Source organism: Hyla sarda, unplaced genomic scaffold, assembly GCF_029499605.1.
Source record: "Hyla sarda isolate aHylSar1 unplaced genomic scaffold, aHylSar1.hap1 scaffold_315, whole genome shotgun sequence".
In the NCBI taxonomy this organism is placed as follows: Eukaryota; Metazoa; Chordata; class Amphibia; order Anura; family Hylidae; genus Hyla; species Hyla sarda.
Genome location: NW_026609879.1, coordinates 36,057 through 57,251, shown reverse-complemented (window position 1 = coordinate 57,251; position 21,195 = coordinate 36,057). Strand labels below are relative to the sequence as shown.

Sequence of the window (21,195 nt, the reverse complement as noted above, 5' to 3'; positions counted from 1 at the left end):
TGCTTATTCAATACCGCCAGCAGATGGAGACACTGGGGGATAATTTTCTAAGGATTTATACTGATTTTTCCTGTCTGAATTTGTCGCACAGAAAGTTGCAGGCCAAATATGTGTGACATTTCTGCGACTTTAGCTTCTAGAGCATTTTTACAACATTATACATAGGTGCTGAATACATAAAAAGCGACTGTTCAGCGACAGACAAGTCGCATCGGCTGAAAGTAGGCCAGAATGTCAGTCCATGTTGGAGCAGGTTTAGATACAGTCTAAAGCATAGATCTCAAAGTCTGTGCACAGAATTTAGCAAGGGCCTCGCACCTTCTGATGCATCAGGTAGGTGCACAATAGCATAGCCTAACCCTCTGTACTTTGGTCTATATTGATGCGGGACATAGACAGCCAGCTGATGACCAATCCATTAGTGCAATGGATGGCTGGAAGCATTTGTCTTTGCCTTTGCAATACCACAGAAGCAATGCATGGTCAATGTACAGCAATGACACACCTGTGTGAACAGCCAGGAGACCCCCCCCCCCCCCCCCATGTTATGTTACATAGTTACATAGTTAGTACGGTCGAAAAAAGACATATGTCCATCACGTTCAACCAGGGAATTAAGGGGTAGGGGTGTGGCGCGATATTGGGGAAGGGATGAGATTTTATATTTCTTCATAAGCATTAATCTTATTTTGTCAATTAGGAACATTCAGCACCCACCCGCTATCAAGGCAGCTGCCTATCATGTCATGCCCTACCTGCACAGGTGTGCTGGCTACTCAAATGATCCAATTAAGGAGGCCATTTAGTCAGCAGCAGCAGAAGTCCTGTGCCTGGACGCTCCAACAGGGGCCAGACACAAGCAGAAGCAGAAGCAGCAGAAGCAGCAGCAGCACCACCTTTTGTTTTTTGGCTGCAGCAGCAGCAAGGCCCACAGGGCTGGCTAGCTGGCTAGCCAGCAAGCAGGTAGCAATGAAAGTAGGAATCTTTCTTTTTAACCCTGTAAGGGGGTGGTGCACTGTACCCGAAGATACTGCCATATCGGGTCAATGCATAGGGCGACGGAAGCAAGCTTCGAAATCGGCCCCCGTTCTCAAAAATCCATTTAATATATGGTCCCCAGATAGGGGACGTATCAGATATTAAACTGATAAGAACAGATACTACACTTGATCTTAGCCAAAAGGCCGAGAAGCGATAACCGTGAAAGGGGCGGGCCCAACAAGGTCCCCTTCATGGGCACTATCACTGCTTGCTGTCAGGGAGGCTGCCAGACAATTTTCCATGCACACTCTGGGCTGGGGGGCAGTCAACCACCAGTACACACAGCAGAACCTAAACCCATACCATTATTGCTAAGCAGCAAGACAGGGGCCCATTGCACTCCCACGGGGCCTTTTTAAATGCAATCCATAACCCGGATTTGCCAGGAACCCTTCTTACTCCTCCTACTTGCATGTGACACTGGGCTTAGGATCTGCATAGGAAACACACACACAAGCACACACCTACCTTTGTTGCCTGCAGATGCCTCCTTGGCTGTCCCCAAACGGTATCAAACCAACACCCACGGGAAGCTGTAAGCATAGAGGACATGCCTGCACCCCATTGGACTTACCTGTGTGGGTTAAATCCGGGTTATTTGACAACCTATGGCGGTGATGGTTCTGCTCAGGCAGAGCAGTGCTGATGCTCCTCATAAAGCTGTCGCTGCTGTGAAGGTTCTAGGTGACATCACAAATCCCTTTGGTTACATACACAACAAAGCTGGGTTGTTGTTGTTTACACTCTGCAAGGCCTGTGGAAGTGAGTGACATCATAGCACTGTAGTTCTGAGGGTTCAAGATGGATGCAACAATCTCCTGTTGCTTCTATGAAGGCCGTAATAGACGACATCACCAAACAGCTCCATAGTCACATACACAGCAAAGGAGAGATGTTGTTTACACCTAGTGATGTCAGTGGTATTGAGTGACATCACAGCACAGTGCTAAGGCTCCTGGGCCTGGACACAGCAGCGGCTGCAATATCTCAACGGAGAATACGTTTATATCTATGTGTGTGTGTGCGCATATATATATATATATATATATATATATATATATATATATATATATTTCTCCGCCGAAATCACTTTTAAACCCATTTCCACCTTTTTTTCCCTTCTCTTCCTCTTACTTTTTTTTCACGTTTTTTTACGTTTTTCTCCTTTTCGCCTCTTTTCTGGGCGTATTATTCTTCTTTTTCTTCTTTTTTTTCGTCTAATGCATACCCCATCAGTGCAGCAATGCTTATTCAATACCGCCAGCAGATGGAGACACTGGGGGATAATTTTCTAAGGATTTATACTGATTTTTCCTGTCTGAATTTGTCGCACAGAAAGTTGCAGGCCAAATATGTGTGACATTTCTGCGACTTTAGCTTCTAGAGCATTTTTACAACATTATACATAGGTGCTGAATACATAAAAAGCGACTGTTCAGCGACAGACAAGTCGCATCGGCTGAAAGTAGGCCAGAATGTCAGTCCATGTTGGAGCAGGTTTAGATACAGTCTAAAGCATAGATCTCAAAGTCTGTGCACAGAATTTAGCAAGGGCCTCGCACCTTCTGATGCATCAGGTAGGTGCACAATAGCATAGCCTAACCCTCTGTACTTTGGTCTATATTGATGCGGGACATAGACAGCCAGCTGATGACCAATCCATTAGTGCAATGGATGGCTGGAAGCATTTGTCTTTGCCTTTGCAATACCACAGAAGCAATGCATGGTCAATGTACAGCAATGACACACCTGTGTGAACAGCCAGGAGACCCCCCCCCCCCCCCCCATGTTATGTTACATAGTTACATAGTTAGTACGGTCGAAAAAAGACATATGTCCATCACGTTCAACCAGGGAATTAAGGGGTAGGGGTGTGGCGCGATATTGGGGAAGGGATGAGATTTTATATTTCTTCATAAGCATTAATCTTATTTTGTCAATTAGGAACATTCAGCACCCACCCGCTATCAAGGCAGCTGCCTATCATGTCATGCCCTACCTGCACAGGTGTGCTGGCTACTCAAATGATCCAATTAAGGAGGCCATTTAGTCAGCAGCAGCAGAAGTCCTGTGCCTGGACGCTCCAACAGGGGCCAGACACAAGCAGAAGCAGAAGCAGCAGAAGCAGCAGCAGCACCACCTTTTGTTTTTTGGCTGCAGCAGCAGCAAGGCCCACAGGGCTGGCTAGCTGGCTAGCCAGCAAGCAGGTAGCAATGAAAGTAGGAATCTTTCTTTTTAACCCTGTAAGGGGGTGGTGCACTGTACCCGAAGATACTGCCATATCGGGTCAATGCATAGGGCGACGGAAGCAAGCTTCGAAATCGGCCCCCGTTCTCAAAAATCCATTTAATATATGGTCCCCAGATAGGGGACGTATCAGATATTAAACTGATAAGAACAGATACTACACTTGATCTTAGCCAAAAGGCCGAGAAGCGATAACCGTGAAAGGGGCGGGCCCAACAAGGTCCCCTTCATGGGCACTATCACTGCTTGCTGTCAGGGAGGCTGCCAGACAATTTTCCATGCACACTCTGGGCTGGGGGGCAGTCAACCACCAGTACACACAGCAGAACCTAAACCCATACCATTATTGCTAAGCAGCAAGACAGGGGCCCATTGCACTCCCACGGGGCCTTTTTAAATGCAATCCATAACCCGGATTTGCCAGGAACCCTTCTTACTCCTCCTACTTGCATGTGACACTGGGCTTAGGATCTGCATAGGAAACACACACACAAGCACACACCTACCTTTGTTGCCTGCAGATGCCTCCTTGGCTGTCCCCAAACGGTATCAAACCAACACCCACGGGAAGCTGTAAGCATAGAGGACATGCCTGCACCCCATTGGACTTACCTGTGTGGGTTAAATCCGGGTTATTTGACAACCTATGGCGGTGATGGTTCTGCTCAGGCAGAGCAGTGCTGATGCTCCTCATAAAGCTGTCGCTGCTGTGAAGGTTCTAGGTGACATCACAAATCCCTTTGGTTACATACACAACAAAGCTGGGTTGTTGTTGTTTACACTCTGCAAGGCCTGTGGAAGTGAGTGACATCATAGCACTGTAGTTCTGAGGGTTCAAGATGGATGCAACAATCTCCTGTTGCTTCTATGAAGGCCGTAATAGACGACATCACCAAACAGCTCCATAGTCACATACACAGCAAAGGAGAGATGTTGTTTACACCTAGTGATGTCAGTGGTATTGAGTGACATCACAGCACAGTGCTAAGGCTCCTGGGCCTGGACACAGCAGCGGCTGCAATATCTCAACGGAGAATACGTTTATATCTATGTGTGTGTGTGCGCATATATATATATATATATATATATATATATATATATATATATATTTCTCCGCCGAAATCACTTTTAAACCCATTTCCACCTTTTTTTCCCTTCTCTTCCTCTTACTTTTTTTTCACGTTTTTTTACGTTTTTCTCCTTTTCGCCTCTTTTCTGGGCGTATTATTCTTCTTTTTCTTCTTTTTTTTCGTCTAATGCATACCCCATCAGTGCAGCAATGCTTATTCAATACCGCCAGCAGATGGAGACACTGGGGGATAATTTTCTAAGGATTTATACTGATTTTTCCTGTCTGAATTTGTCGCACAGAAAGTTGCAGGCCAAATATGTGTGACATTTCTGCGACTTTAGCTTCTAGAGCATTTTTACAACATTATACATAGGTGCTGAATACATAAAAAGCGACTGTTCAGCGACAGACAAGTCGCATCGGCTGAAAGTAGGCCAGAATGTCAGTCCATGTTGGAGCAGGTTTAGATACAGTCTAAAGCATAGATCTCAAAGTCTGTGCACAGAATTTAGCAAGGGCCTCGCACCTTCTGATGCATCAGGTAGGTGCACAATAGCATAGCCTAACCCTCTGTACTTTGGTCTATATTGATGCGGGACATAGACAGCCAGCTGATGACCAATCCATTAGTGCAATGGATGGCTGGAAGCATTTGTCTTTGCCTTTGCAATACCACAGAAGCAATGCATGGTCAATGTACAGCAATGACACACCTGTGTGAACAGCCAGGAGACCCCCCCCCCCCCCCATGTTATGTTACATAGTTACATAGTTAGTACGGTCGAAAAAAGACATATGTCCATCACGTTCAACCAGGGAATTAAGGGGTAGGGGTGTGGCGCGATATTGGGGAAGGGATGAGATTTTATATTTCTTCATAAGCATTAATCTTATTTTGTCAATTAGGAACATTCAGCACCCACCCGCTATCAAGGCAGCTGCCTATCATGTCATGCCCTACCTGCACAGGTGTGCTGGCTACTCAAATGATCCAATTAAGGAGGCCATTTAGTCAGCAGCAGCAGAAGTCCTGTGCCTGGACGCTCCAACAGGGGCCAGACACAAGCAGAAGCAGAAGCAGCAGAAGCAGCACCACCTTTTGTTTTTTGGCTGCAGCAGCAGCAAGGCCCACAGGGCTGGCTAGCTGGCTAGCCAGCAAGCAGGTAGCAATGAAAGTAGGAATCTTTCTTTTTAACCCTGTAAGGGGGTGGTGCACTGTACCCGAAGATACTGCCATATCGGGTCAATGCATAGGGCGACGGAAGCAAGCTTCGAAATCGGCCCCCGTTCTCAAAAATCCATTTAATATATGGTCCCCAGATAGGGGACGTATCAGATATTAAACTGATAAGAACAGATACTACACTTGATCTTAGCCAAAAGGCCGAGAAGCGATAACCGTGAAAGGGGCGGGCCCAACAAGGTCCCCTTCATGGGCACTATCACTGCTTGCTGTCAGGGAGGCTGCCAGACAATTTTCCATGCACACTCTGGGCTGGGGGGCAGTCAACCACCAGTACACACAGCAGAACCTAAACCCATACCATTATTGCTAAGCAGCAAGACAGGGGCCCATTGCACTCCCACGGGGCCTTTTTAAATGCAATCCATAACCCGGATTTGCCAGGAACCCTTCTTACTCCTCCTACTTGCATGTGACACTGGGCTTAGGATCTGCATAGGAAACACACACACAAGCACACACCTACCTTTGTTGCCTGCAGATGCCTCCTTGGCTGTCCCCAAACGGTATCAAACCAACACCCACGGGAAGCTGTAAGCATAGAGGACATGCCTGCACCCCATTGGACTTACCTGTGTGGGTTAAATCCGGGTTATTTGACAACCTATGGCGGTGATGGTTCTGCTCAGGCAGAGCAGTGCTGATGCTCCTCATAAAGCTGTCGCTGCTGTGAAGGTTCTAGGTGACATCACAAATCCCTTTGGTTACATACACAACAAAGCTGGGTTGTTGTTGTTTACACTCTGCAAGGCCTGTGGAAGTGAGTGACATCATAGCACTGTAGTTCTGAGGGTTCAAGATGGATGCAACAATCTCCTGTTGCTTCTATGAAGGCCGTAATAGACGACATCACCAAACAGCTCCATAGTCACATACACAGCAAAGGAGAGATGTTGTTTACACCTAGTGATGTCAGTGGTATTGAGTGACATCACAGCACAGTGCTAAGGCTCCTGGGCCTGGACACAGCAGCGGCTGCAATATCTCAACGGAGAATACGTTTATATCTATGTGTGTGTGTGCGCATATATATATATATATATATATATATATATATATATATATATATATATTCTCCGCCGAAATCACTTTTAAACCCATTTCCACCTTTTTTTCCCTTCTCTTCCTCTTACTTTTTTTTCACGTTTTTTTACGTTTTTCTCCTTTTCGCCTCTTTTCTGGGCGTATTATTCTTCTTTTTCTTCTTTTTTTTCGTCTAATGCATACCCCATCAGTGCAGCAATGCTTATTCAATACCGCCAGCAGATGGAGACACTGGGGGATAATTTTCTAAGGATTTATACTGATTTTTCCTGTCTGAATTTGTCGCACAGAAAGTTGCAGGCCAAATATGTGTGACATTTCTGCGACTTTAGCTTCTAGAGCATTTTTACAACATTATACATAGGTGCTGAATACATAAAAAGCGACTGTTCAGCGACAGACAAGTCGCATCGGCTGAAAGTAGGCCAGAATGTCAGTCCATGTTGGAGCAGGTTTAGATACAGTCTAAAGCATAGATCTCAAAGTCTGTGCACAGAATTTAGCAAGGGCCTCGCACCTTCTGATGCATCAGGTAGGTGCACAATAGCATAGCCTAACCCTCTGTACTTTGGTCTATATTGATGCGGGACATAGACAGCCAGCTGATGACCAATCCATTAGTGCAATGGATGGCTGGAAGCATTTGTCTTTGCCTTTGCAATACCACAGAAGCAATGCATGGTCAATGTACAGCAATGACACACCTGTGTGAACAGCCAGGAGACCCCCCCCCCCCCCCCATGTTATGTTACATAGTTACATAGTTAGTACGGTCGAAAAAAGACATATGTCCATCACGTTCAACCAGGGAATTAAGGGGTAGGGGTGTGGCGCGATATTGGGGAAGGGATGAGATTTTATATTTCTTCATAAGCATTAATCTTATTTTGTCAATTAGGAACATTCAGCACCCACCCGCTATCAAGGCAGCTGCCTATCATGTCATGCCCTACCTGCACAGGTGTGCTGGCTACTCAAATGATCCAATTAAGGAGGCCATTTAGTCAGCAGCAGCAGAAGTCCTGTGCCTGGACGCTCCAACAGGGGCCAGACACAAGCAGAAGCAGAAGCAGCAGAAGCAGCAGCAGCACCACCTTTTGTTTTTTGGCTGCAGCAGCAGCAAGGCCCACAGGGCTGGCTAGCTGGCTAGCCAGCAAGCAGGTAGCAATGAAAGTAGGAATCTTTCTTTTTAACCCTGTAAGGGGGTGGTGCACTGTACCCGAAGATACTGCCATATCGGGTCAATGCATAGGGCGACGGAAGCAAGCTTCGAAATCGGCCCCCGTTCTCAAAAATCCATTTAATATATGGTCCCCAGATAGGGGACGTATCAGATATTAAACTGATAAGAACAGATTTTTTTTTTTTTTTTTTTTTATTTCTAAAGCCGAGGAACGTGCTTTCGATTCACCCAAAGTGCAAGAAAAAGTGCAAACGTGTTACACTAAAAAAAAACGTGCACAAAGGATGCGGTCTATCGCAAGCCCTTCTCCGATAGGAGAGAGGCCCCCCAACAAACCTTACCCTTCGCCTCCGGACCAAAAGGTACCTGCGAGGTTCCAGGTTCGATGTCCCTTTTCGCCGAAGCTACTAGGGGACCACAAATGCTCCCGGCATCCCCCTTGGCGTTAGCCAAGGTATCTGCCCGCAGAGCCGATTACGGTAGGTACCCTGCCAAAGCAGGAGTACCCGGGGTGTTTGCAGGGAGGTGCGGAACCTAATGGCCACACACACCTCCCCTAGACCGCCAGGAGGGACACCCAGAAGGGCTACCGCATCCTGACCAATCCTGTGAACACACAACACGCAAAAAGTGACACAGTGAGACAAAAAAGAAATAAATAAGTGAATGTGTGCAGATATACTGCCCGGACATCCGGCCGGATCTATAAAAATTTCTCTGATCCTAGCCAGAAGGCCGGGAATCAAGAGGTGAGTGCCGCAAGGTGAAGAGATTATGGTGCCCGTGCTTCAACTCAGTGAGTCTATTCTCCCAGTGAGTTTCGGCACCTCGGGGGTCACCACTCCCCGAGGCACAAAAGTACCTCGGCTCTAGACCCTCTCAGCCTCATGGCGAGACCCGGAGGGAACAGGTCACATCGGGGCAGCCGTCGAGCTGATTCCTCAGAACCAGCCCCGGAAAGCCCTGGTACACCTGCATCCTCCATGCAGCACCCATACCCACCAGCATGAAAACTGATAAGAACAGATACTACACTTGATCTTAGCCAAAAGGCCGAGAAGCGATAACCGTGAAAGGGGCGGGCCCAACAAGGTCCCCTTCATGGGCACTATCACTGCTTGCTGTCAGGGAGGCTGCCAGACAATTTTCCATGCACACTCTGGGCTGGGGGGCAGTCAACCACCAGTACACACAGCAGAACCTAAACCCATACCATTATTGCTAAGCAGCAAGACAGGGGCCCATTGCACTCCCACGGGGCCTTTTTAAATGCAATCCATAACCCGGATTTGCCAGGAACCCTTCTTACTCCTCCTACTTGCATGTGACACTGGGCTTAGGATCTGCATAGGAAACACACACACAAGCACACACCTACCTTTGTTGCCTGCAGATGCCTCCTTGGCTGTCCCCAAACGGTATCAAACCAACACCCACGGGAAGCTGTAAGCATAGAGGACATGCCTGCACCCCATTGGACTTACCTGTGTGGGTTAAATCCGGGTTATTTGACAACCTATGGCGGTGATGGTTCTGCTCAGGCAGAGCAGTGCTGATGCTCCTCATAAAGCTGTCGCTGCTGTGAAGGTTCTAGGTGACATCACAAATCCCTTTGGTTACATACACAACAAAGCTGGGTTGTTGTTGTTTACACTCTGCAAGGCCTGTGGAAGTGAGTGACATCATAGCACTGTAGTTCTGAGGGTTCAAGATGGATGCAACAATCTCCTGTTGCTTCTATGAAGGCCGTAATAGACGACATCACCAAACAGCTCCATAGTCACATACACAGCAAAGGAGAGATGTTGTTTACACCTAGTGATGTCAGTGGTGTATTGAGTGACATCACAGCACAGTGCTAAGGCTCCTGGGCCTGGACACAGCAGCGGCTGCAATATCTCAACGGAGAATACGTTTATATCTATGTGTGTGTGTGCGCATATATATATATATATATATATATATATATATATATATATATATATTTCTCCGCCGAAATCACTTTTAAACCCATTTCCACCTTTTTTTCCCTTCTCTTCCTCTTACTTTTTTTTCACGTTTTTTTACGTTTTTCTCCTTTTCGCCTCTTTTCTGGGCGTATTATTCTTCTTTTTCTTCTTTTTTTTCGTCTAATGCATACCCCATCAGTGCAGCAATGCTTATTCAATACCGCCAGCAGATGGAGACACTGGGGGATAATTTTCTAAGGATTTATACTGATTTTTCCTGTCTGAATTTGTCGCACAGAAAGTTGCAGTTGCAGGCCAAATATGTGTGACATTTCTGCGACTTTAGCTTCTAGAGCATTTTTACAACATTATACATAGGTGCTGAATACATAAAAAGCGACTGTTCAGCGACAGACAAGTCGCATCGGCTGAAAGTAGGCCAGAATGTCAGTCCATGTTGGAGCAGGTTTAGATACAGTCTAAAGCATAGATCTCAAAGTCTGTGCACAGAATTTAGCAAGGGCCTCGCACCTTCTGATGCATCAGGTAGGTGCACAATAGCATAGCCTAACCCTCTGTACTTTGGTCTATATTGATGCGGGACATAGACAGCCAGCTGATGACCAATCCATTAGTGCAATGGATGGCTGGAAGCATTTGTCTTTGCCTTTGCAATACCACAGAAGCAATGCATGGTCAATGTACAGCAATGACACACCTGTGTGAACAGCCAGGAGACCCCCCCCCCCCCCCATGTTATGTTACATAGTTACATAGTTAGTACGGTCGAAAAAAGACATATGTCCATCACGTTCAACCAGGGAATTAAGGGGTAGGGGTGTGGCGCGATATTGGGGAAGGGATGAGATTTTATATTTCTTCATAAGCATTAATCTTATTTTGTCAATTAGGAACATTCAGCACCCACCCGCTATCAAGGCAGCTGCCTATCATGTCATGCCCTACCTGCACAGGTGTGCTGGCTACTCAAATGATCCAATTAAGGAGGCCATTTAGTCAGCAGCAGCAGAAGTCCTGTGCCTGGACGCTCCAACAGGGGCCAGACACAAGCAGAAGCAGAAGCAGCAGAAGCAGCAGCAGCACCACCTTTTGTTTTTTGGCTGCAGCAGCAGCAAGGCCCACAGGGCTGGCTAGCTGGCTAGCCAGCAAGCAGGTAGCAATGAAAGTAGGAATCTTTCTTTTTAACCCTGTAAGGGGGTGGTGCACTGTACCCGAAGATACTGCCATATCGGGTCAATGCATAGGGCGACGGAAGCAAGCTTCGAAATCGGCCCCCGTTCTCAAAAATCCATTTAATATATGGTCCCCAGATAGGGGACGTATCAGATATTAAACTGATAAGAACAGATACTACACTTGATCTTAGCCAAAAGGCCGAGAAGCGATAACCGTGAAAGGGGCGGGCCCAACAAGGTCCCCTTCATGGGCACTATCACTGCTTGCTGTCAGGGAGGCTGCCAGACAATTTTCCATGCACACTCTGGGCTGGGGGGCAGTCAACCACCAGTACACACAGCAGAACCTAAACCCATACCATTATTGCTAAGCAGCAAGACAGGGGCCCATTGCACTCCCACGGGGCCTTTTTAAATGCAATCCATAACCCGGATTTGCCAGGAACCCTTCTTACTCCTCCTACTTGCATGTGACACTGGGCTTAGGATCTGCATAGGAAACACACACACAAGCACACACCTACCTTTGTTGCCTGCAGATGCCTCCTTGGCTGTCCCCAAACGGTATCAAACCAACACCCACGGGAAGCTGTAAGCATAGAGGACATGCCTGCACCCCATTGGACTTACCTGTGTGGGTTAAATCCGGGTTATTTGACAACCTATGGCGGTGATGGTTCTGCTCAGGCAGAGCAGTGCTGATGCTCCTCATAAAGCTGTCGCTGCTGTGAAGGTTCTAGGTGACATCACAAATCCCTTTGGTTACATACACAACAAAGCTGGGTTGTTGTTGTTTACACTCTGCAAGGCCTGTGGAAGTGAGTGACATCATAGCACTGTAGTTCTGAGGGTTCAAGATGGATGCAACAATCTCCTGTTGCTTCTATGAAGGCCGTAATAGACGACATCACCAAACAGCTCCATAGTCACATACACAGCAAAGGAGAGATGTTGTTTACACCTAGTGATGTCAGTGGTATTGAGTGACATCACAGCACAGTGCTAAGGCTCCTGGGCCTGGACACAGCAGCGGCTGCAATATCTCAACGGAGAATACGTTTATATCTATGTGTGTGTGTGCGCATATATATATATATATATATATATATATATATATATATATATTTCTCCGCCGAAATCACTTTTAAACCCATTTCCACCTTTTTTTCCCTTCTCTTCCTCTTACTTTTTTTTCACGTTTTTTTACGTTTTTCTCCTTTTCGCCTCTTTTCTGGGCGTATTATTCTTCTTTTTCTTCTTTTTTTTCGTCTAATGCATACCCCATCAGTGCAGCAATGCTTATTCAATACCGCCAGCAGATGGAGACACTGGGGGATAATTTTCTAAGGATTTATACTGATTTTTCCTGTCTGAATTTGTCGCACAGAAAGTTGCAGGCCAAATATGTGTGACATTTCTGCGACTTTAGCTTCTAGAGCATTTTTACAACATTATACATAGGTGCTGAATACATAAAAAGCGACTGTTCAGCGACAGACAAGTCGCATCGGCTGAAAGTAGGCCAGAATGTCAGTCCATGTTGGAGCAGGTTTAGATACAGTCTAAAGCATAGATCTCAAAGTCTGTGCACAGAATTTAGCAAGGGCCTCGCACCTTCTGATGCATCAGGTAGGTGCACAATAGCATAGCCTAACCCTCTGTACTTTGGTCTATATTGATGCGGGACATAGACAGCCAGCTGATGACCAATCCATTAGTGCAATGGATGGCTGGAAGCATTTGTCTTTGCCTTTGCAATACCACAGAAGCAATGCATGGTCAATGTACAGCAATGACACACCTGTGTGAACAGCCAGGAGACCCCCCCCCCCCCCCCCCCATGTTATGTTACATAGTTACATAGTTAGTACGGTCGAAAAAAGACATATGTCCATCACGTTCAACCAGGGAATTAAGGGGTAGGGGTGTGGCGCGATATTGGGGAAGGGATGAGATTTTATATTTCTTCATAAGCATTAATCTTATTTTGTCAATTAGGAACCCACCCGCTATCAAGGCAGCTGCCTATCATGTCATGCCCTACCTGCACAGGTGTGCTGGCTACTCAAATGATCCAATTAAGGAGGCCATTTAGTCAGCAGCAGCAGAAGTCCTGTGCCTGGACGCTCCAACAGGGGCCAGACACAAGCAGAAGCAGAAGCAGCAGAAGCAGCAGCAGCACCACCTTTTGTTTTTTGGCTGCAGCAGCAGCAAGGCCCACAGGGCTGGCTAGCTGGCTAGCCAGCAAGCAGGTAGCAATGAAAGTAGGAATCTTTCTTTTTAACCCTGTAAGGGGGTGGTGCACTGTACCCGAAGATACTGCCATATCGGGTCAATGCATAGGGCGACGGAAGCAAGCTTCGAAATCGGCCCCCGTTCTCAAAAATCCATTTAATATATGGTCCCCAGATAGGGGACGTATCAGATATTAAACTGATAAGAACAGATTTTTTTTTTTTTTTATTATCTTTTTTTTTTTTTTTTTTTTCCTCAGTTACAGACTATTGTTTGGACGATCATCAGGTCACCTACCAAGACTCGTCACTTAAAACAATATCTGAAAAAACATCATACGGAAAAAACTAACTAAGGGAACCGAGTGCCAAGAAAAAGTGACCAAACAACAAAACAAAAAAACATGTCAAAAACAATCACAGAAATTGGTCAAAAACTTACAGCTTTCTCCTTTACGTACTTCTTATAAATTTTTCCATCGTGTATGCATCCAGATTTTCTCCGCTTCTTCTTCACCAATTCTCTTTTTGTCCAGTAGAAAGATAGTAAAAATCCTTCCTAAAAACAATCTTTTCAATTCCCTCGGAGAAATAACAACATTTTTAAAAACAAGCAAATTGCGTGAGTCCCATAAAACCTCTTTAAAAACAGAAAAAAGAATCCAATTAGTACGTGTATCTTCCTTTTTACTAAGATCTTGACCAATAAAAACTTTCTCAAAAGAAAAACTGTTATATCCAGTGAGTTGGATTAAAAACTTCTTTAAAAACATAAAAAATTCTTTTGCATAAAAACAGTCCCAATAAAGGTGCACTAAGTCTTCTCTACCTCCACAACCCTCTCTTGGGCATCTGTCACTTATTCTCAAACCTCTTCCATTTAAAAAAGATCGGGTTGGGAGGCAGCCATGAAAGGACATCCAACTAACGTCTTTTTGTCTGTTTGATAGTCCAATAACTTTAAAAAACTTCCAAATCTTCACAGACTGAGCATTAGTGCAGAATGGTACTTCATATAATCTCTCATTTTTCCTTATTTCTTGTTCTATTTTCTTTTTATCAGGTTCACCTAAAGAGCTCAAACCAAATTGATCATTGAAAGACCTGAGGAGCACATAGAAGGTAGGTATCACATGTGCTATGGGTCTCCTCAAATCCCTCTCACACCAGCCCCATTTGGAAAACAACCATCCTGCAAGGTATTTACTCATGTCTGCCGCCCTATTATTGCACTGTATCAATTTAAAAATTAAAAGAAAATAGTGCACCTTTAAAAACAGATCAATGTTTGGAAAGTTATATCCGCCCAAATTCATACTCTTCATCACTTCTTCTCTTCTCATTTTCTCCATCTTAGACCCCCAGAAGAACACAAAAAGCTTCCTTGTGACTCTCCTAGTCCATAACTTCCCTGGAGGAAGCACCATAGCCGTATACAAGAGAAGCGGTAGGATTACAGACTTAATGATAAGAACTTTCCCTTTAAGTGACAAGTTCCTTAACCTCCAGAAGGATAGCTTCTTCTCAATTTTACTGTCCAAAGTCTCATAACTTTTCTTTCCTTTGAGGTCTTTATCAAATATCACTCCTAGCACTTCAATGTCTTCTTTTTCCTTAACACCATCCACTACTATATTCTCTTGGTTCCCAAAACTGCATAATTGGCACTTCCCCCAGTTCACATTCATCCCAGCCACACAACAAAAAATCCTCACATGCAAATTTACTCTGTTGAGATCTGCTTGGGATGTACAAGTAAAAACCACATCGTCCATATAACTTAAAACCTTTAACTTACTACCATCACTACCTGGAATAAAAACACCACTCACACATTTATCTTTCTGCACATTCTTCAACAGGCCCTCTATAACGCATATAAACAGAATTGGGGAGAGTGGGCATCCCTGTCTGACTCCAGACAAGACATTAAAAGCAGGCCCCACATGCCCATTTACTAAAATCTGACTTGTCACCCCATGATAAAAACTCATAATAACAGATAATAACTTTTCTGGAATACCTAAGTGTTTTAGAGCAATGAACATAAAATCATGTGCAACCTTATCATAAGCCTTTTCGAAATCTATGGACTCAACAAACAGTGCATTCTTGTTAAAGTTACTGTAATAAATAGAGTCTCTTAAAAGCAATAAATTATCTGTTATTTTTCTTTTCGGTACTGCACAAACTTGGTATTCTCCCACAAGGTGGTCCACTACATCACTCAGTCTATTAGACACAATCTTAGCAATTATCTTGTAGTCACAATTTAATAAAGTTATAGGTCTCCAATTTTTAAGATCTCTGCCATCACCTTTTTTATGAATTAATGTTATGACCCCTTTCTTCATAGATTCAGCTAAAACACCTGAGTTAAAAACATATTGCACCACCCGTGTAAACTCTTTACTTAAAATATTCCAGAACGCGGAATAAAACTCAGCGGGGAGACCATCACAGCCTGGTGTCTTCCCTTTGGCCATCTTATCCAGGGCCTGCTTGATCTCCCCTTCACTAACATCATCAATCAAAAAATCTACTTTTTCAACAGGAACATTATTCTCCAAAATATTACAATAATCATTCATCTCCGTCTCACTGGCTCTGCTCTTATTACTAAAGAGTGTCTCATAAAATCTGCCAATCTCCTTCACCATCTCCTCTCCAAAAACTTCCCCCGTAGGGGTAAAAACAGATTTAAAAACACCTTTAGCATTAAAACATTTTTTAAAGAAATACCGTGTACACTGCTCATTTTCTTCTAGGTGCTGCACTTTAGACTTATATACAATATTCCTTCCCTTTTCCAACAACCTTTTTTTCATCTCCCCCTTCACCTTAACAATCTCATCCTCCACCTCCACACCAACACGTTTAAACTTATAGAGAGTCTCTAACCGGGATACAAGCCTTTCATCACTCCTCCTCTTCTCTTGTGCTCTCTTTATGCAAAACATCTTAAAGAAATTAGAAAACTCTCCTTTAGCCCATTCCCACCACACTAAGACATTACTAAAATCAGGTTGTTTAGAAACACAGGATAAAAACACATGATTAAAACCAGCCATTACTTCCTCATCTTCCAATAGACTTACATTTAATTTCCAGAGCCCCCTCCCAAAATGAAGGGACTCTGTGACACTTATCTCAGCCGACACCATCTTGTGGTCTGAGAAAGTTGACATCATTTGATTGCACCGGACCACCTTAATCCCATCAGAGACCAGGATGTAATCGATCCGGGATTTACAGCGGCCACTATCTGATATGTACGTATATCTTTCATCAGTGCTAACCATCAGTCCAACATCAGTAAAATGCAAGTCTTGAATAATTTGATTTAAAACATTGGAAGTAATATCAGTTCTAACCTCAGCAGAGCTCTCACGATCATTGACGGATCTAATGCAGTTAAAATCGCCAACAATAATAGTATCTTCACGACCAGGGATAAAAAACTTAAGGGACTCTAAAAAAGACAAACGTGCTTGTTTTTCTGCTGGAGCATACACATTAAAAATTCTCATCCTCTGGCCCAAAACCTCAAAAATTAAAACCATACAACGACCAGGTACTAAAGTTTGGCAATTTAAAACTTTAATGTCCCTGTTTCGCAATAAAATCCCAACACCTTCATTTTTGTTTTCTGCACATGTGGACCAGAAGGACTGCCCACACTTCCACTCATTTGCATAAGGTGCTGACTTTATTGCACACTCCTGTAAACATATCACATCACTTCTAACATTCTCAAGAATATCAAAAATTGCAGCTCTCCTAATTTCAGACTCAATACTTCTTACATTAATAGTTGTTACAACCAAAGTCATAATAACTAGGAAAAGAAAACCAAATGCTTTAAAATCCATCTTAACTTAGAAATTAACATTTTGGCCTTCAACTTTCCTATGTAAACTTGCAAAACAATCAGGCGACCCTATGTTAGAGTCCCTGTCTATTTCATTATCACTACCAAGAACAAGGGCTTCCTGATCCTCAGACCAGCTCCCTGTCTTACACCTTTTATTCACAACCTGCACATCCTCATCTTCCTCCTCCTCTTCTTCCTTACTGCGAGAAACTCTCTGACCAGGTGTTAGAGATCTCTGAGATGACCCAACAACCTCCATTCCCTCCTCCTCCCCCACAATTGGGTTTGGACATTCAATATCATCCATAGCCTCTTCACTAGAAAGAACATCACCATACACTGTCTCAATTTTCTCCACCACTTTCACTTTTTTTGCTTTTTTCTTTTTCACCAAGGTAAATTCACCTCCCACACCTGTCTCCTCACCAGTCACAGCAGTGGAAACACCCTCCTCCCCTGACCTCTCCTGAGTGCTAATGTGCTCCACTATCACAGAACTTTCCTCAGCCACCTGTGCCACATTAACACTCACACTCACACTCTCACCAACTCCAGGAACAAACCTCCCTCCCCCTTTTTCTCTTTGTTCTCCTCTATTCCCAGCTGCATCAGCATAACTTCTCTTCTTTTTATACCACATATCACAGCCTCTTGCCAAATGTTCCTCACTTCCACAGATATCACATGTCTTCTTCTCTGTACAAATACTTGCTTCATGACCAGTTTTCCCACAATTTCTGCAACATTCTCCTTTCTCAGGGCAATAATCCTGCACATGGCCATAGGCATGGCACTTTCTACAATATTGCAACTGGCCTTCATAAAAGCAGAAACCTCTCTCTCCTCCGATAGAAAACACCTGTGGTATGCTCTTCCTTCCATCTTGCATTCCTTCATCTTTTTTAAATTTTACAATAAACTTTCTCTTACAATTAAAGTACCCAAACTTGTTCTTAAGTCTTCCTATAAATTTCACTTCCTCGCAATACCGGAACAAAAAGTTTGTAACCATTTCATCAGAAACCTTAGGATTATACATGTGGACAATTACTACCTTTGTTGTATTCATAAATAATGGTTCCACTTTAATCTTCTTCATTATAGCAGGCTCACTTTTCCTCTTCATTTCTTCAAGATCCATATAGACTTTCTGGCAAATCTCAGAACCACAAAAAGTAATATCATAAATTCCTTGCCTAGGAAAATCCTGTATAGCCAATACATTCCATACCTGTAGGTAATCAAGCTTGCGAAGAATCTCCACAACGATTTGGTCAAGTCCGATCGTCCCCCGGTGCTCGCCAGGAACGTAGATCCGCACCGTGTCCTCAAGTCCACGCGCCTTCTCGCTCATTTTTGCAGGTAAAACCCACGATCGCAGCTCAGCAACAATCCAGGGCCCCCCGTAAAGAGGGCCCCGATCACCACTCCTTTCAACCCAAACCACGCACAGAAATCCACACGTGATCTTAGCCAAAAGGCCGAGAAGCGATAACCGTGAAAGGGGCGGGCCCAACAAGGTCCCCTTCATGGGCACTATCACTGCTTGCTGTCAGGGAGGCTGCCAGACAATTTTCCATGCACACTCTGGGCTGGGGGGCAGTCAACCACCAGTACACACAGCAGAACCTAAACCCATACCATTATTGCTAAGCAGCAAGACAGGGGCCCATTGCACTCCCACGGGGCCTTTTTAAATGCAATCCATAACCCGGATTTGCCAGGAACCCTTCTTACTCCTCCTACTTGCATGTGACACTGGGCTTAGGATCTGCATAGGAAACACACACACAAGCACACACCTACCTTTGTTGCCTGCAGATGCCTCCTTGGCTGTCCCCAAACGGTATCAAACCAACACCCACGGGAAGCTGTAAGCATAGAGGACATGCCTGCACCCCATTGGACTTACCTGTGTGGGTTAAATCCGGGTTATTTGACAACCTATGGCGGTGATGGTTCTGCTCAGGCAGAGCAGTGCTGATGCTCCTCATAAAGCTGTCGCTGCTGTGAAGGTTCTAGGTGACATCACAAATCCCTTTGGTTACATACACAACAAAGCTGGGTTGTTGTTGTTTACACTCTGCAAGGCCTGTGGAAGTGAGTGACATCATAGCACTGTAGTTCTGAGGGTTCAAGATGGATGCAACAATCTCCTGTTGTTTCTATGAAGGCCGTAATAGACGACATCACCAAACAGCTCCATAGTCACATACACAGCAAAGGAGAGATGTTGTTTACACCTAGTGATGTCAGTGGTATTGAGTGACATCACAGCACAGTGCTAAGGCTCCTGGGCCTGGACACAGCAGCGGCTGCAATATCTCAACGGAGAATACGTTTATATCTATGTGTGTGTGTGCGCATATATATATATATATATATATATATATATATATATATATATATTTCTCCGCCGAAATCACTTTTAAACCCATTTCCACCTTTTTTTCCCTTCTCTTCCTCTTACTTTTTTTTCACGTTTTTTTACGTTTTTCTCCTTTTCGCCTCTTTTCTGGGCGTATTATTCTTCTTTTTCTTCTTTTTTTTCGTCTAATGCATACCCCATCAGTGCAGCAATGCTTATTCAATACCGCCAGCAGATGGAGACACTGGGGGATAATTTTCTAAGGATTTATACTGATTTTTCCTGTCTGAATTTGTCGCACAGAAAGTTGCAGGCCAAATATGTGTGACATTTCTGCGACTTTAGCTTCTAGAGCATTTTTACAACATTATACATAGGTGCTGAATACATAAAAAGCGACTGTTCAGCGACAGACAAGTCGCATCGGCTGAAAGTAGGCCAGAATGTCAGTCCATGTTGGAGCAGGTTTAGATACAGTCTAAAGCATAGATCTCAAAGTCTGTGCACAGAATTTAGCAAGGGCCTCGCACCTTCTGATGCATCAGGTAGGTGCACAATAGCATAGCCTAACCCTCTGTACTTTGGTCTATATTGATGCGGGACATAGACAGCCAGCTGATGACCAATCCATTAGTGCAATGGATGGCTGGAAGCATTTGTCTTTGCCTTTGCAATACCACAGAAGCAATGCATGGTCAATGTACAGCAATGACACACCTGTGTGAACAGCCAGGAGACCCCCCCCCCCCCCCCCATGTTATGTTACATAGTTACATAGTTAGTACGGTCGAAAAAAGACATATGTCCATCACGTTCAACCAGGGAATTAAGGGGTAGGGGTGTGGCGCGATATTGGGGAAGGGATGAGATTTTATATTTCTTCATAAGCATTAATCTTATTTTGTCAATTAGGAACATTCAGCACCCACCCGCTATCAAGGCAGCTGCCTATCATGTCATGCCCTACCTGCACAGGTGTGCTGGCTACTCAAATGATCCAATTAAGGAGGCCATTTAGTCAGCAGCAGCAGAAGTCCTGTGCCTGGACGCTCCAACAGGGGCCAGACACAAGCAGAAGCAGAAGCAGCAGAAGCAGCAGCAGCACCACCTTTTGTTTTTTGGCTGCAGCAGCAGCAAGGCCCACAGGGCTGGCTAGCTGGCTAGCCAGCAAGCAGGTAGCAATGAAAGTAGGAATCTTTCTTTTTAACCCTGTAAGGGGGTGGTGCACTGTACCCGAAGATACTGCCATATCGGGTCAATGCATAGGGCGACGGAAGCAAGCTTCGAAATCGGCCCCCGTTCTCAAAAATCCATTTAATATATGGTCCCCAGATAGGGGACGTATCAGATATTAAACTGATAAGAACAGATTTTTTTTTTTTTATATCTAAAGCCGAGGAACGTGCTTTCGATTCACCCAAAGTGCAAGAAAAAGTGCAAACGTGTTACACTAAAAAAAACGTGCACAAAGGATGCGGTCTATCGCAAGCCCTTCTCCGATAGGAGAGAGGCCCCCCAACAAACCTTACCCTTCGCCTCCGGACCAAAAGGTACCTGCGAGGTTCCAGGTTCGATGTCCCTTTTCGCCGAAGCTACTAGGGGACCACAAATGCTCCCGGCATCCCCCTTGGCGTTAGCCAAGGTATCTGCCCGCAGAGCCGATTACGGTAGGTACCCTGCCAAAGCAGGAGTACCCGGGGTGTTTGCAGGGAGGTGCGGAACCTAATGGCCACACACACCTCCC

General features: G+C 44.8%; 5 non-coding genes and 3 pseudogenes across 5 annotated transcripts; all 8 read right to left on the bottom strand.

Moving 5' to 3' along the window:
- Nucleotides 1-1,005: 1,005 nt before the first annotated feature.
- Nucleotides 1,006-1,196, bottom strand: LOC130329043 (U2 spliceosomal RNA). The gene has a single exon (XR_008872861.1). It is a non-coding gene; the product is annotated as a U2 spliceosomal RNA (small nuclear RNA).
- A 2,094-nt stretch (nucleotides 1,197-3,290) lies between these two features.
- On the bottom strand, nucleotides 3,291-3,481 carry LOC130329033 (U2 spliceosomal RNA). The gene has a single exon (XR_008872860.1). It is a non-coding gene; the product is annotated as a U2 spliceosomal RNA (small nuclear RNA).
- Nucleotides 3,482-5,565: 2,084 nt separating this feature from the next.
- LOC130329021 (U2 spliceosomal RNA) lies at nucleotides 5,566-5,756 on the bottom strand. Its single transcript, XR_008872854.1, has one exon. It is a non-coding gene; the product is annotated as a U2 spliceosomal RNA (small nuclear RNA).
- Nucleotides 5,757-7,850: 2,094 nt separating this feature from the next.
- On the bottom strand, nucleotides 7,851-8,039 carry LOC130329019 (U2 spliceosomal RNA). Its single transcript, XR_008872853.1, has one exon. It is a non-coding gene; the product is annotated as a U2 spliceosomal RNA (small nuclear RNA).
- A 746-nt stretch (nucleotides 8,040-8,785) lies between these two features.
- Nucleotides 8,786-8,895, bottom strand: LOC130329032 (U2 spliceosomal RNA; annotated as a pseudogene).
- Nucleotides 8,896-10,995: 2,100 nt separating this feature from the next.
- On the bottom strand, nucleotides 10,996-11,186 carry LOC130329008 (U2 spliceosomal RNA). The gene has a single exon (XR_008872844.1). It is a non-coding gene; the product is annotated as a U2 spliceosomal RNA (small nuclear RNA).
- A 2,083-nt stretch (nucleotides 11,187-13,269) lies between these two features.
- On the bottom strand, nucleotides 13,270-13,442 carry LOC130329028 (U2 spliceosomal RNA; annotated as a pseudogene).
- Nucleotides 13,443-20,668: 7,226 nt separating this feature from the next.
- On the bottom strand, nucleotides 20,669-20,849 carry LOC130329013 (U2 spliceosomal RNA; annotated as a pseudogene).
- Between the last annotated feature and the right edge of the window lie 346 nt (nucleotides 20,850-21,195).